General features: G+C 38.9%; 1 protein-coding gene across 2 annotated transcripts in view; it reads left to right on the plus strand.

The window, feature by feature from the left end:
- The first annotated feature begins 1,295 nt into the window (after positions 1–1,295).
- The window catches only part of MPPED2 (metallophosphoesterase domain containing 2), a 250,940-nt gene continuing 238,300 nt past the window's right edge, over positions 1,296–13,935 (plus strand). Inside the window, exon 1 of one of the 2 annotated variants that reach the window (XM_040328332.1) lies at positions 1,296–1,478. The gene's annotated coding sequence lies outside the window, so the exon portion shown is untranslated. Of the gene's footprint in view, positions 1,479–5,745; positions 5,970–13,935 lie in introns of those variants that run through there. The other variant, XM_040328333.1, reaches the window with a different exon arrangement.

A 13,935-nucleotide genomic window follows, 5' to 3' on the forward strand; every position in this document is an offset into this window, starting at 1 on the left:
TGTAGTGTAGTGTGATCAGTGTAGTGTGATCAGTGTAGTGTAGAATGATCAGTGTAGTGTGATCAGTGTGTGTAGTGTGATCAGTGTAGTGTAGTGTGATCAGTGTGTGTAGTGTGATCAGTGTGTGTAGTGTGATCAGTGTAGTGTGATCAGTGTAGTGTGATCAGTGTAGTGTAGTGTGATCAGTGTAGTGTGATCAGTGTAGTGTAGAATGATCAGTGTAGTGTGATCAGTGTAGTGTAGTGTGATCAGTGTGTGTAGTGTGATCAGTGTGTGTAGTGTGATCAGTGTAGTGTGATCAGTGTAGTGTGATCAGTGTAGTGTAGTGTGATCAGTGTAGTGTGATCAGTGTAGTGTGGAATGATCAGTGTATAGTGAGTGATGTGTGTGTAGTGTGATCAGTGTGTATACAGGGACGAATGGGTGATCAGTGTGTGTAGTGTGATCAGTGTAGTGTGGAATGATCAGTGTATAGTGAGTGATGTGTGTGTAGTGTGATCAGTGTGTTGGAGAGTGATATGTGTGTGTGTGTGTGTGTGTGTAGTGTGGAATGATCAGTGTATATAGTGATCAGTGAGTGGTGTGTGTGTATATAGAGATCAGTGTATCGTAGAGTGATCGGTGTGTGTGTGTGTGTAGTGTATATAGAGATCAGTGTATCGTAGAGTGATCGGTGTGTGTGTGTGTGTAGTGTATATAGAGATCAGTGTGTGATCAGTGATTGGTGTGTAGTTTAGTGTGATCAGTGTGTATACAGTGATGAATGGGTGATTAGTGAGTGATGTGTGTGTGTGTGTGTGTGTGTGTAGTGTGAGATCAGTTTAATGTGATCATTGTGAGATTAGTGTATTGTAAAGTGATCAGTGTGTGAAGTGTGACCAGTGTAGTGTGGAATGATCAGTGTGTTATAGAGTGATGTGTGTGTAGTGTGATCAGTGTGTTGTAGAGTGATATGTGTGTAGTGTGTGTGTGTAGTGTGTAATGATCAGTGTATATACAGTGATGTGTGTGTGTGTGTTTGTGTGTGTAGTGTGGAATGATCAGTGTATATACAGTGATGAGTGAGTGATGTGTGTGTATATAGAGATCAGTGTATCGTAGAGTGATCGGTGTGTGTGTGGTGTATATAGAGATCAGTGATTGGTGTGTATAGAGATGAGTGTGTAGAGTTGTGTGCCCCCAGTAGGGGGGGGGCGGTGACCCGGTGCGCCCCCTGTGACCCCGGTGTCAGCCCTCCTCACCGCTCAGTGTCTCCTCTCCCAGATCGAGGCTCTCTCTCCCTCTCTCTCTCTCTCTCTCTCCCTCTCTCTCATCCTCCTCTCCTCTCCCTCTCTCTCTCCTTTCCACTCTCAGCCAGCCGGGGGACCCTGAGGGTCGAAGGTTTCGCCCTGTCTGCACAGACCTCTGACAGCCCCTCCCGACCCCTCCATGGAGCTCCAGTGAAGGAAGCCCGGGGACTCATCCAGCCGGCAGGAGAGGTAATCATCCTCATCCTCCTCCTCCTCATCCTCATCCTCCTCCTCCTCCACCCGGATTACACAGGGATGGAAATCAGAAGGAAACAACACAAAGCCTGTGGGTTAGAGGTGCCTTGTCATAGCAAGTAGAAGGGCAGAGCGGGGGCTGTGTGCCCCCCATGCAGCCCCACTCCCCATCTCCCACTATTGTCTCTTTTCTCTCTTCTTTTTCTTTTCTTTATTTTATTTTTTTATTTTTTATTTAAATCTAATTAATTGAATAGCGACATGATGTGCCCTTTTCCCTCCCCTCCCCCTTCCTTCCCCTCTTCCTCTCTCCTTCCAGGTGAAGATCAGCCATCAGACGGATTGATGTGACATTTGTATGTTGGGTGGAAGGTCTGGGGGGCATTGCAATGTCACATCAGGCCAAGAGAGGCTGCCCAGTGCCCTGGCATAGAGAGAGCGAGGGGGAGCCATGCACAAAAAAAGTGCACTGCCTATTATTCCCAGGGAGATGTCTATTGTGATGGAGGCAGGGCTCATACACAAGACAGACCCCCCCCCATACAATACACAGGGGTATATGTGCCATGCCAGTCTATATTTCCTCCTTCCCCGTCTTGCCTTCCTCCTTGTGATCCGCCAGGCCTTGGAGGGGGAGGGTTTTATTTAATAAAAGCAGAAAAATGAAAATAAGCTTTTTTTTTAAGGGGGGGGGGGGGTCTGAGTTTTATCAGGAACGCTCTTAGAACTTTTTTTTTTTGTAGAGTTAAAAAAAAAAAAAAAGCGTAATTCCCTGTCGTGGTGAGCGTAGGTGGGGGGGGAGCCGAGGGTTAATAAGTCTTTGTAGAGATCAGTGTTGGAAGGATATGCAGGAGTAGCTGGAAACCCACAGCACTGGCTTTGATCTCTTAACCCCTTGCTTGATTTTTTAACCTTCCCTGTGGCAAGTTTTCTTTTAGTCTCTCCGTTGGAGCGGGCATAAAAAAAAAATATATAAAAAAAGGGCAAAAAGTGATATTTTAGAACCTTTAATTTTTTACGAAGGCCTGTGCACACCTGTGCGTAAAAAAAGAGAATTGGGCTCGCTGCAACTTTGGTGCGCTTTTGTGAAAACGCACGCTGCAGAAAAAAAAGAAAGTTTGTATTATTATTATTTTTATTTTTAATATATAAGATTTACAAAGCGCCAACAGTTTTCACAGCACTTTACATTCAAAAAAGAGAGAGTTACAATACACGAGGGTCCTACTCATAAGAGCTTACAATCTAATAGGATGGGGTTTGTAGCCATGTGACTTTGGGCCAGATTCACAGCGGAGATACGACGGAGTATCTCAGATACGCGATACAAGTATCTATGCGACTGATTCATAGAATCAGTTACGCATAGATCGCCCTTAGATCCGACAGGTGTAATTGTTTTACACTGTCGGATCTTAGGATGCAATACCGCGGCCGCGGTACTGCGTCGTATTCCAGCGTCAGGTATGCAAATTAGCAGTAACGGCGATCCACGACGGTTTTTCGCGTTCGGTACGTCGTCGCTAGTCTAGTTTCCCGTCGCAATTTTAGTCGTCGTTTTACCTGCCCTAACTTTACACAGCACACGTATGTGCTGTATAAAGTATGGCCGTCGAAATTTAAAAAAATTTTTTTCTTGCGTAAGGCGTCCGGGAATACGAAAGTACGCTACGCACGTCGCCGTTCGAAAAAATGACGTCACTTTGCACAAAGCACGGCGGGAATTTCAAAACAGAGCATGCGCAGTAGGTCCGGTGCGGGAGCGCGCCTAATTTAAATGGCACACGCCCCTTTGAATTAGGCGGGCTTACGCCGGAGGCCGCCGGCGTAATTTTTCACGCAAGTGCTTGGTGAATCAGGCACTTGCGATGAAAACTTGCGGCGGTGTAACGTATCTACGATAGGTTACGCCGCCGCGATTCTACGTGAATCTGGCCCTTTGTTCTTTTCTTTACATATCTGAACACAGGTGTATTGTTGTCTATGGAGTAATGCAAACGCTGTATAAAAATCAGTAATGCAGTAACCGTAGGTGCGTTACACCTGCGCGCATGCGCTACTTTATGCAGCGTACGGCCACCCATAGACATGAATGGGTGAAGGTGGCTCTATAACATTTTTTATGGTTGAACTGGATGGACTTGTGGCTTTTTTCAACCTGACTAACTATGTAACTATGTAACATTCACCACACTATACATATATACACATTGGGGGAGGGGATTTACTAAAAGTGGAGAGTGCAAAATATGATACTGCACTGCATAGAATATATTGGTAGGTTAATGGGATCCTGTCTAAATTAGACCTAGTATCTATGTTATAGGGGCATTAGATTGTAAGCTCCTTGAGGGTAGGGACTGATGTGAATGTACAATGTGGGCTAGATTCAGGTAGGCGGACGTAAATTCGTGCGGGCGTAGCGTATGTTATTTACGCTACGCCACCGCAATTTAGAGAGGCAAGTGCAGTATTCACAAAGCACTTGCTCAGTAAGTTGCGGCGGCGTAGCGTAAATCTGCCGGCATAAGTGCGCCGAATTCAAATTGTGAAGAGGTGGGCGTGTTTTATGTAAATAAAACATGACCCCACGTAAATGACGTTTCTCACGAACGGCGCATGCACCGGCCGTGAACGTATCCCAGTGCGCATGCTCCTAAACACGTCGCAAATAGTCAATGCTTTCGACGTGAACGTAATTTACGCAAAGCCCTATTCGCGAACGACTTACGCAAACGGTGTAAAATTTTCAAAATTCGACGCGGGAACGACGTCCATACTTAACCGGAAAAAGCCGAACGCAAACAACGTAAAAAAAAAATCCGCCGGGCGCACGTACGTTTCTAAATCGGCGTATCCAGCTCATTTGCATATTCTATGCTGAAATCGATGGAAGCGCCACCCAGCGTAAATATACACCCTAAGATACGACGGCGTAAGAGACTTACGCCAGTCTGATCTTAGCCTAATTTCGGCGTAGCCTGTTTCTGAATACAGAAAGGAAATACGCCGACGCAGCTTTGAATTTATGCGGCGTATCAATAGATATGCCGACGTAAATTCTTTCTGAATCTAGCCCTGTATATGTAAAGTACTGTGTAAATGGACAACGCTATAGAAGTACCTGAAATAAATAAATAAAAATAGAAACCAATCAGCTTCCAGGTTTTATTGTCAAAGCTTCATTGAACGAGTGGAAGTTAGAAGCTGATTGGCTACCGTGCACAGCTGCGCCAGATGCTCCTGTTTTAGTAAATTGCCCTCATTGTCTATTAAATGCGCATGCAGCCTTAAAAAAAAAATGTACATTTGAGCGCAATACTTTACGCACATACGCGTGTATACGCAAGCATGTTCGAGCGTATACGCGTAAATTGCAACAGCTGAAGAATTTTACGCGTACGCACGTTTACGCGCCTGTATATGTGAGGTCCTTTCAGGACAGAGCTTGCGTTTTTTTTTTACTCATGATCTCTCTGTGTGTATACGCAAGCATGTTCGAGCGTATACGCGTAAATTGCAACAGCTGAAGAATTTTACGCGTACGCACGTTTACGCGCCTGTATATGTGAGGTCCTTTCAGGACACAACTTGCGTTTTTCTTTACTCATGATCTCTCTGTGTGTATACGCAAGCATGTTCGAGCGTATACGCGTAAATTGCAACAGCTGAAGAATTTTACGCGTACGCACGTTTACGCGCCTGTACATGTGAGGTCCTTTCAGGACACAGCTTGCGTTTTTTTTTTACTCATGATCTCTCTGCCAGCTGCACCTATACATCAGTAAATCATTTTGTAATAGAGTTTGGTGGTAACGCGTCTAAAACGTAACGCTCTGCGCAGATCTGAAGCGTCTTATCGCCTTTATTGTATGCACTTTTATGCAACCTTTGTTTCTTTTGATTCTGCAGTCTAAATGATTGTTTACAAACATGCATTTCCTTATTTATTTTTTTCTGTTAAAATATTTTTATTTCTTTGTTATAATAATTTTATAAACAGAAAAAATAACATAAAATAAAAGGGTGATTTCCTTTAAAGTCATAATGCACCTATTTAATGCCGTTCCATTTTATCGTGCCCCCTTTTTAATTAAATGCCCCCCCCCCAAATATTTCTCAGATCGCTGGTGCAGTGAACTAATATTAATATCCTTTATATAACCCCCCCCCCCCTTCTGCCTTCTGTCTTTCCTAAAGCCTGCTTTGAGTCCCAGTGTGCGTTGTGCAGTGCTGAGCCAACTGTGGTGCCCATGTCACAGCCTTTGGTCACTGATTGTAATCAATCAATCCCAGAATAAGGCAGAGGGGAGGGGGGGAGAGAGACGGGAGCGTGTCAGCCAGAGAAAGAGAGAGAGAGAAAGAGAGAGAGAGGAGTCAGAGGAGCCAGAGAGACAACTGAAGATCAGCCAGCAGGGAAATCTTATGCTTTCTACAGAGAAAACCATCAGAGATCAGCATCCAGCTCACCATGGACTTGAATAGGTAGCCAGCATATCGCAGAACACTTTAATACTTTGCAAACTCCTAAACTGTTGTATTGCTGCACATAGGAAAAAAAAAATTACCCTGATGCTATTCAATAAAACCTGACTCTCTACTAACAATTTGCACGCTGTGACCAAATAACGCTCTCTGTTGCAGGTGGTTCAAATATTTTTTTTGTATATCTCTATATATCTGCTTTAGAAATTTCGATGCTCGCTGTGTATTTTGACATATACAGTTCACTGAACTGCCGCAGGGTATAGGGTTTGATGATGTCTTTTTTTTTTTTTTTTTGTTCCTTCTTTTTTTTTTTTCTAGGTCGGCGTTGTATTTGGGAATATCTTTCAAATGTAAATTGATGTTTTCAGCTTAATTTATTGCTTTTTAGCCTTTTTTACTGTAGTGGCAATTGTAACTTGCTTGTGCAGCTGAGCGATGAGGTCTACAATGTTTGTATACTTTTTATATTGTGTAGGTAGTTGCTTGCAGATAGGTTGTGAATTCAATATATGGCTGATTGTTGTCGGTTTCTGAAAATGTGGTTGTTGCAGTGTTGTCACTTTGGCTGTTTAAATTATTATTTATTTTTTATTTTTTATATAGCCTTTTGGGTTGTGTAGTGCCGGTTTACTTTGTTCCATTCCATGCATTATATTGGTTCATTTTCTTGGATGGGTGAACTGTAGCGTTGAAAGCAAAGCCCCTGCCAAAAAATCTGCAGCTAGTGTTTCCCAGATCCACAATAAAAGTGCTGTACATATGATGTGGCACGTTTTGCTACCGCATTAAATGGCTTTATGGACTTTCCAAAAATGATGTGGAATTAATAATAGTTTGATTAAAACCCAGGCTTTATAAGCACGGTGGCCGGAAGATGTACGTTTTTTTTTTGTATTGCTGCACTGGGTTACATGTTTTAAAAACCCAACTAACTCAATTTGGTTGCATGGTGCTTTCTATTATACCAGATCCACGAAAAAAAAAAGTTCCTGTATCCAAAGCTGCCTTTTATATATTCTTTCACGGAACACTGAACATGATGTGATGTTTTTTTTTTCCGATGAATAAAATATATATACCCGTATACAATATTCATAATGACCATTTATTAACATTTCCTTGTACATAATGTATGTGTAAGAGCAGGCAACAGGCTTTTTAACCTTGAAATGTTTTACTGTTAGTGGAAGTTTAATGTGGACTTTATTTTACACCAGAGCATCCCTATTTTTTTTCTTCAATTTTTTTTTTTACTATTATTATTATTATTATTTTGACCTTGAAATGTTTTGCTGTTAGTGGAAGTTTAATGTGGACTTTTTATTTTACACCAGAGCATCCCTATTTTTTTTCTTAATTTTCTTAATTTTTTATTATTATTATTATTATTATTATTATTATTATTATTTTAACCTTGAAATGTTTTGCTGTTATTGGAAGTTTAATGTAGACTTTTTATTTTACACCAAAGCATCCCTATTTTTTTCTTTAATTTTATTTTTTATTGTTATTATCATTATTATTATTATTATTATTATTATTATTATTATTATTATTATTATTATTATTTTAACCTTGAAATGTTTTGCTGTTATTGGGAGTTTAATGTGGACTTTTTATTTTACACCAAAGCATCCCTATTTTTTTTCTTCATTTTTTTTTTAATTATTATTAATATTTTAACCTTGATTTTTTTGGCTGTTAGTGGAAGTTTAATGTAGACTTTTTATTTTACAACAAAGCATCCCTATTTTTTTTTATTTTTTTATTGTTGTTATTATTATTATTATTATTATTTTAACCTTAAAATGTTTTGCTCTTATTAGAAGTTTAATGTGGACTTTTTATTTTACACCAAAGCATCCCTATTTTTTTTTTATACATTTTTTTTAATTATTATTATCATTTTAACCTTGAATTTTTTTGCTGTTAGTGGAAGTTTATTGTAGACTTTTTATTTTACACCAGAGCATCCCTATTTTTTTCTTCAATTTCCTTTTTTATTATTATTATTATTATTATTATTATTATTATTATTATTATTATTATTATTATTATTATTATTTTAACCTTGACATTTTGTGCTGTTAGTGGAAGTTTAATGTAGACTTTTTATTTTACACCAAAGCATCCCAATTTTTTTTCTTTAATTTTTTTTATTGTTATTATTATTATTATTATTATTATTATTATTATTATTATTATTTTAACCTTGAAATGTTTTGCTGTTGTTGGAAGTTTATTGTGGACTTTTTATTTTACACCAACGCTTCCTTTTTTTTTTTTCTTAATTTTTTTTTTAATTATTATTATTATTTTAACCTTGAATTTTTTTGCTGTTAGTGGAAGTTTAATGTAGACTTTTTATTTTACACCAAAGCATCCCTATTTTTTTTCTTAATTTTTTTTTTTAAATATTTTTATTGTTATTATTATTATTATTATTATTATTATTATTATTATTATTATTATTATTATTATTTTAACCTTGAAATGTTTTGCTGTTAGTGGAAGTTTAATGTAGACTTTTTATTTTACACCAAAGCATCCCTATTTTTTTCTTCATTTTATTTTATATATTTTTATTATTATTTTAACCTTGAAATGTTTTGCTGTTAGTGAAAGTTTAATGTGCACTTTTTATTTTCAACCAAAGCACCCCCCCCCTTTTTTTTCTTAAATTTTTGTTACAATTTTTATGATTATTATTATTTTAGAGTTGTCCTTATGAGTAGCTTTATGTCCTTAAAAAGCCTTGATCTGAAGTACAGGCTTTTAGGTTTAGTATTAGGCTTAGCTGTTTGTTATGCATTACTGCCAAGGCTGTTGGTATTGTTTTGAGAAATCTGTGCAAGATATTTAAATTTCCATTTATATAGAACTGAATTGCATGTGCCATCCGTTTTAAAGTGCACCTGATTGAGCCTTGTTGTAGTATGGAGGTACGTGCGTCTTGTACATTTCTGGCTGGCCCAAGAAAAATCAGTGCGATAAAATAAGCAAAATACCCCAGTTTTATGTGTTTTTAAATGTTGGCGCTCACAATATGGCAATAATACTACCATCATTTTTGAATGGATGAAATGACTTGTTTACTTTTTGTAGCGTTCTATCAATTGCATAATAATTGCCATTAGTTGCTTGCTCAACGGAGCTTAACATTTAATGTTCCCAGGCTAATGCCTTTAAGTAGTAGTCATCCTACCTACCGGTATGGAAAGAAACTGGTCTGGATAGAGCAATGGGGGGAAACATGTCAGCTGCACACAGCCTTGGTGGGATTCAAACCCCATGACCCAATGAGAAACTGGAGATGGCAGGACTATCGCTGAGCTAACAATAGTAAAATAATAAATGATATCATATAGTATAAAACTATAGTATTTTGGTCGTTTAGTACAGTAAAAGCATTTTTTGTATGTATGTATCAACCGTCATGGTCTGCGTGTGGCCTGGAATGAATTTGGAGAACCCTGAGGTCACTTTTTAAAATATTTGAAAGGACCGTTTTTTTTGTGGTTTTGACTTTCAGGGATAGTTAACACCGGAACATAAAGGTACAGGCAAAAAAAGAAAAAAAGTAGTACAGGCATACCCCACTTTTAAGTACACAATGGGGTTTATTTATTAAAGCTGGAAAGCACAAAATAAGGCTCACTTCTGCACAGAAACCAATCAGCTTCCAGGTTTTATTACCAGGCTTAATTGAACAAGCTGGGGTTAGAAGCCCATTGGTTTCTATGCAGAAGTGAGCCTGATATTGCGATTTCCAGCGTTAGTAAATAAACCCTATTGTGTACCTAAAAGCGGAGTATGCCTGTACTTGGAAAAAGTATACATACTGTATATATGCTGTATACATAAAAAAAAATGAATACAAATAATAACAATTAAAAAAATATATATAGGTATATATATATATATATATATATATATATATATATATATATATATATATATATATATATATATATATATATATATATATAGTTATATAGTTATATATATAAAATACAAAAAATAGATACAATTTTTATAAACACTTTCTGGGGCATGCAAAATTTTATGAGATTCAGGAAAACTGGAGCACTTAGAATCTGGTGTAGCTGCACATGGTAGCAAATCAGCTTCTAACTTCAGTTTGTTCAATTAAGCTTTGGCCAAAAACCTAGAAGTTGATTGGTTTCTATGCAGAGCTGCAGATTTTGCATGCCCCAGTTCTTTTAACCCCCCCCCCCCCCCACCCCCTTCTGTGTTCAGGAGTTAACTGTCCCTGGAAATCTTTCCAGGCACTCTGACTTTATTATACAGAGTGTGTGCATGTAGGTATATATATATATATATATATATATATATATATATATATATATATATATAGATATAGCATTTTTGCAAGTCCTTATCCCCTAAAGGCTTATATATAAATGTGTGTGTGTGTGTGTGTATATATATATATATATATATATGTGTGTGTCACAGTCCTAATGCTGAACAAGGAGCATGTTATAGTTAGGTTGATCAGTACTAAATACCAGGGGGAAAAATGTTAGGTGCTTTTATTTCCTTCATTTATAATTGCTGCTATAATACATTGATCTTAAACTATATAGAAAGCATTTTCACCAGTCCTTGTCCCCTAAAGGCGCTTACAATATAATGTCCCTACCACCCCCACTACGGTAGTACTGATTATGGGTGAATGTCAACCTACCGGTATGTTTTGTTTTGGGAAGAAAATCAAAGCATCTGGAGGAAACCCAAACCAGCACTAGGTGAATGAACAAACTCCATGCAGCTAACGGCAAATCCACTTTGCACTTCAAGTGAAAACTACAAGTGCAAAGTGCAGTCACTGTAGATCCGAGGGGGACATGTAAGGAAAAAAAAAAACAGCATTTTAGCTTGCACATGATTGGATAATAAAATCAACTTCCACTCATTTCAGATCTACCCCTCAGATTAACAGCGACTGCACTTCCAAGTGCACTTTCAGTGCAATTTCAAGAGCACTTTGCACTTGTAGTTTGCACTTGTAGTGCAAAGTGGATTTGCCTTTCGTAAATAACCCCCAGTGTCCTTGGTGGGATTCAAACCTAAAACTCAGGACTACAAGACATAGGGGGAGATTTATTAAAACAGGAGCACTCAGAATCTGGTACAGCTGTGCATGGTAGCCAATCAACTTCTAATTTTAGCTTGTTTAATTAAGCTTTGACAATAAAACCTGGAAGCTGATTGGTTTCCATGGAGAGCATCACCTAATTATGCTCTCTCCAGTTTTAGTAAATCCCCCCCTCTGTGTTCAATAGTTAACTGTCCCTGGAAATCTTTCCAGGGATTGCTGTGACTTTATTGCAAAGAGATATACACAGTGGCCCAGATTCACGTAGGAGGGTGTATCTTTGTGCGGGCGTATCCTAGATACGCTATGCCGCCGTAATTTAGAGAGGCGAGTACCGTATTCACAAAGAACTTGCGCCCTAAGTTGCGGCGTAGCGTAAATGGGCCGGCGTAAGCCCGCCTAATTCAAACTAGGCTGGTAGGGGGCGTGTTGTATGGTAATTAATCGTGACCCCACGTAAATGACGCACCTAACGAACGGCGCATACGCGCGCATGCTCAGTATCACGTCAAATTTTCTCCCTAACTTACGCCGGCTCAATGTTTAGTCGACGTGAACGTAACCTACGCCCATCCCCATTCACGCAAACAACGTAAATTACGACGCTGTTCCCCTGCTTTATGAGGGGTAAAGTTACGCCGGTCGGACACCTTACGTAAACAGCGTATTTTAATACGCCGGGCGCAAGTACGTTCGTGAATCGGCGTATCGAACTCATTTGCATATTCAACGCGGAAATCATCGGAAGCGCCACCTAGCGGCCAGCGTAAATATGCACCTAAGATACGACGGCAAAAGAGACTTACGTCAGTCGTATCTTATACAAATTCTGACGTATCTGATTCTTTGAATCAGGCACCGAGATACGACGCCTCACATTTACGACGGCGTATCTGGAGATACGCCGTCTTAAGTCCTTTGTGAATCTGGGCCAGTGTGTGTAATATATCTATCTATCTATATATATATATATATATATATATAGATAGATAGATAGATAGATAGATAGATAGATGTGTGTGTATATATATATATATATATATATATATATATATATATATATATATGTATATATATATATATAATAAAGCCACAGTCCTAATGCTGAACATGGAGAATTTTATAGTTAGGTTGATCAGTACTAAATGCCAGGGACAAAAAGTTTAGGTGCTTTTATTTATAACCTTCATTTATAATTGCTGCTATAATACATAGATCACTGTATCACATTTTCACCAGTCCTCTAATGTCACTACCACCCTCACTAGGACTTATTATGGGTGAATGTCAACCTACCGGTATGTTTTTTTGGGGGAAAGAAAATCAGTGCATCTGGAGGAAACCCAAATCAGCACAGGGAGAATGAACAAACTCCATGCAGATAGTGTCCTTGGTGGGATTTAAACCCAAGACTCAGGACTGCAAGACGATTTACTAAAACAGAAGCACTCAGAATCTGGTGCAGCTGTGCATGGTAGCCAATCAGCTTCTAACTTCAGCTTGTTCAATTAAGCTTTGACAATAAAACCTGGAAGCTGATTGGTTTCTATGCAGAGCTGCACCAGATTTTGCACTCTCCAGTTTTAGTAAATTCCCCCTCTCTGTACAGTAGCTAACTGTCCCTGGTAATCTTTGCAGGTATTCCTGTGATTCTGTTGTACAGAAATATATGTGTGTGTGTGTAAAAAATAAAAATATATATCTATAAATAAATGAATAAATATATATATGATACTGAACAAGAGGAGTGTACAGTTTGGTTGATAAACACTAATTCCAGGGGCAAAAAGTTTTGGTGCTTTTATTACCTTCATTAATAATTGCTGCTATAATGAAAAGTTCTTACGCTATATATAAACTTTCAGAATCTGGTACAGCTGTGCATGGTAGCCAATCATCTTCTACCTTCAGTTCATTCAATTAATCGGTTAAGCCCCGGACCTTTAGGCAGCTAAATGCCCAAGCCAGGTTTTGCGATTCGGCACTGTGTCGCTTTAACAGACAATTGCGCGGTCGTACGACGTGGCTCCCAAACAAAATTGGCATCCTTTTTTCCCAACAAATAGAGCTTTCTTTTGGTGGTATTTGATCACCTCTGTGGTTTTTAGTTTTTGCGCTATAAACAAAAATAGAGCGACAATTTTGAAAAAAATTCAATATTTTTTACTTTTTGCTATAATAAATATCCTCCAAAAACATATATATATATAAAAAAAAATTTCCTCAGTTTAGGCCGATACGTATTCTTCTACATATTTTTGGAGAAAAAAATCGCAATAAGCGTTTATCGATTGGTTTGCGCAAAATTTATAGCGTTTACAAGATAGGGGATATTTTTATTGCATTTTTTATTTATTTTTATTTTTTTACTACTAATGGCGGCGATCAGCGATTTTTTTCGTGACTGCGACATTATGGCGGACACTTCGGACAATTTTGACACATTTTAGGGACCATTGTCATTTTCACAGCAAAAAATGCATTTAAATTGCATTGTTTATTGTGAAAATGACAGTTGCAGTTTGGGAGTTAACCACAGGGGGCGCAGAAGGAGTTGTGTTTCACCTAGTGTGTGTTTACAACTGTAGGGGGGTGTGGCTGTAGGTCTGACGTCTCCCTATAAAAGGGATGGCTCGATCGATGCAGCCGCCACAGTGAAGCATGGGGAAGCCGTGTTTACACACGGCTCTCCCCGTTCTTCAGCTTCGGGGAGCGATCGCAAGGGGGCGGCTAGAAACGAATAGCCGCGCCATCGTCCCGGATCGCTCTCCGCGGGTTTCCGACCGCCGCATGTACCGGGGGGGTCCCGATCAGACCCCCGACCCGCGGAAAGGCGGGGAC

The sequence above is a fragment of the Rana temporaria genome, chromosome 11, assembly GCF_905171775.1.
Source record: "Rana temporaria chromosome 11, aRanTem1.1, whole genome shotgun sequence".
In the NCBI taxonomy this organism is placed as follows: Eukaryota; Metazoa; Chordata; class Amphibia; order Anura; family Ranidae; genus Rana; species Rana temporaria.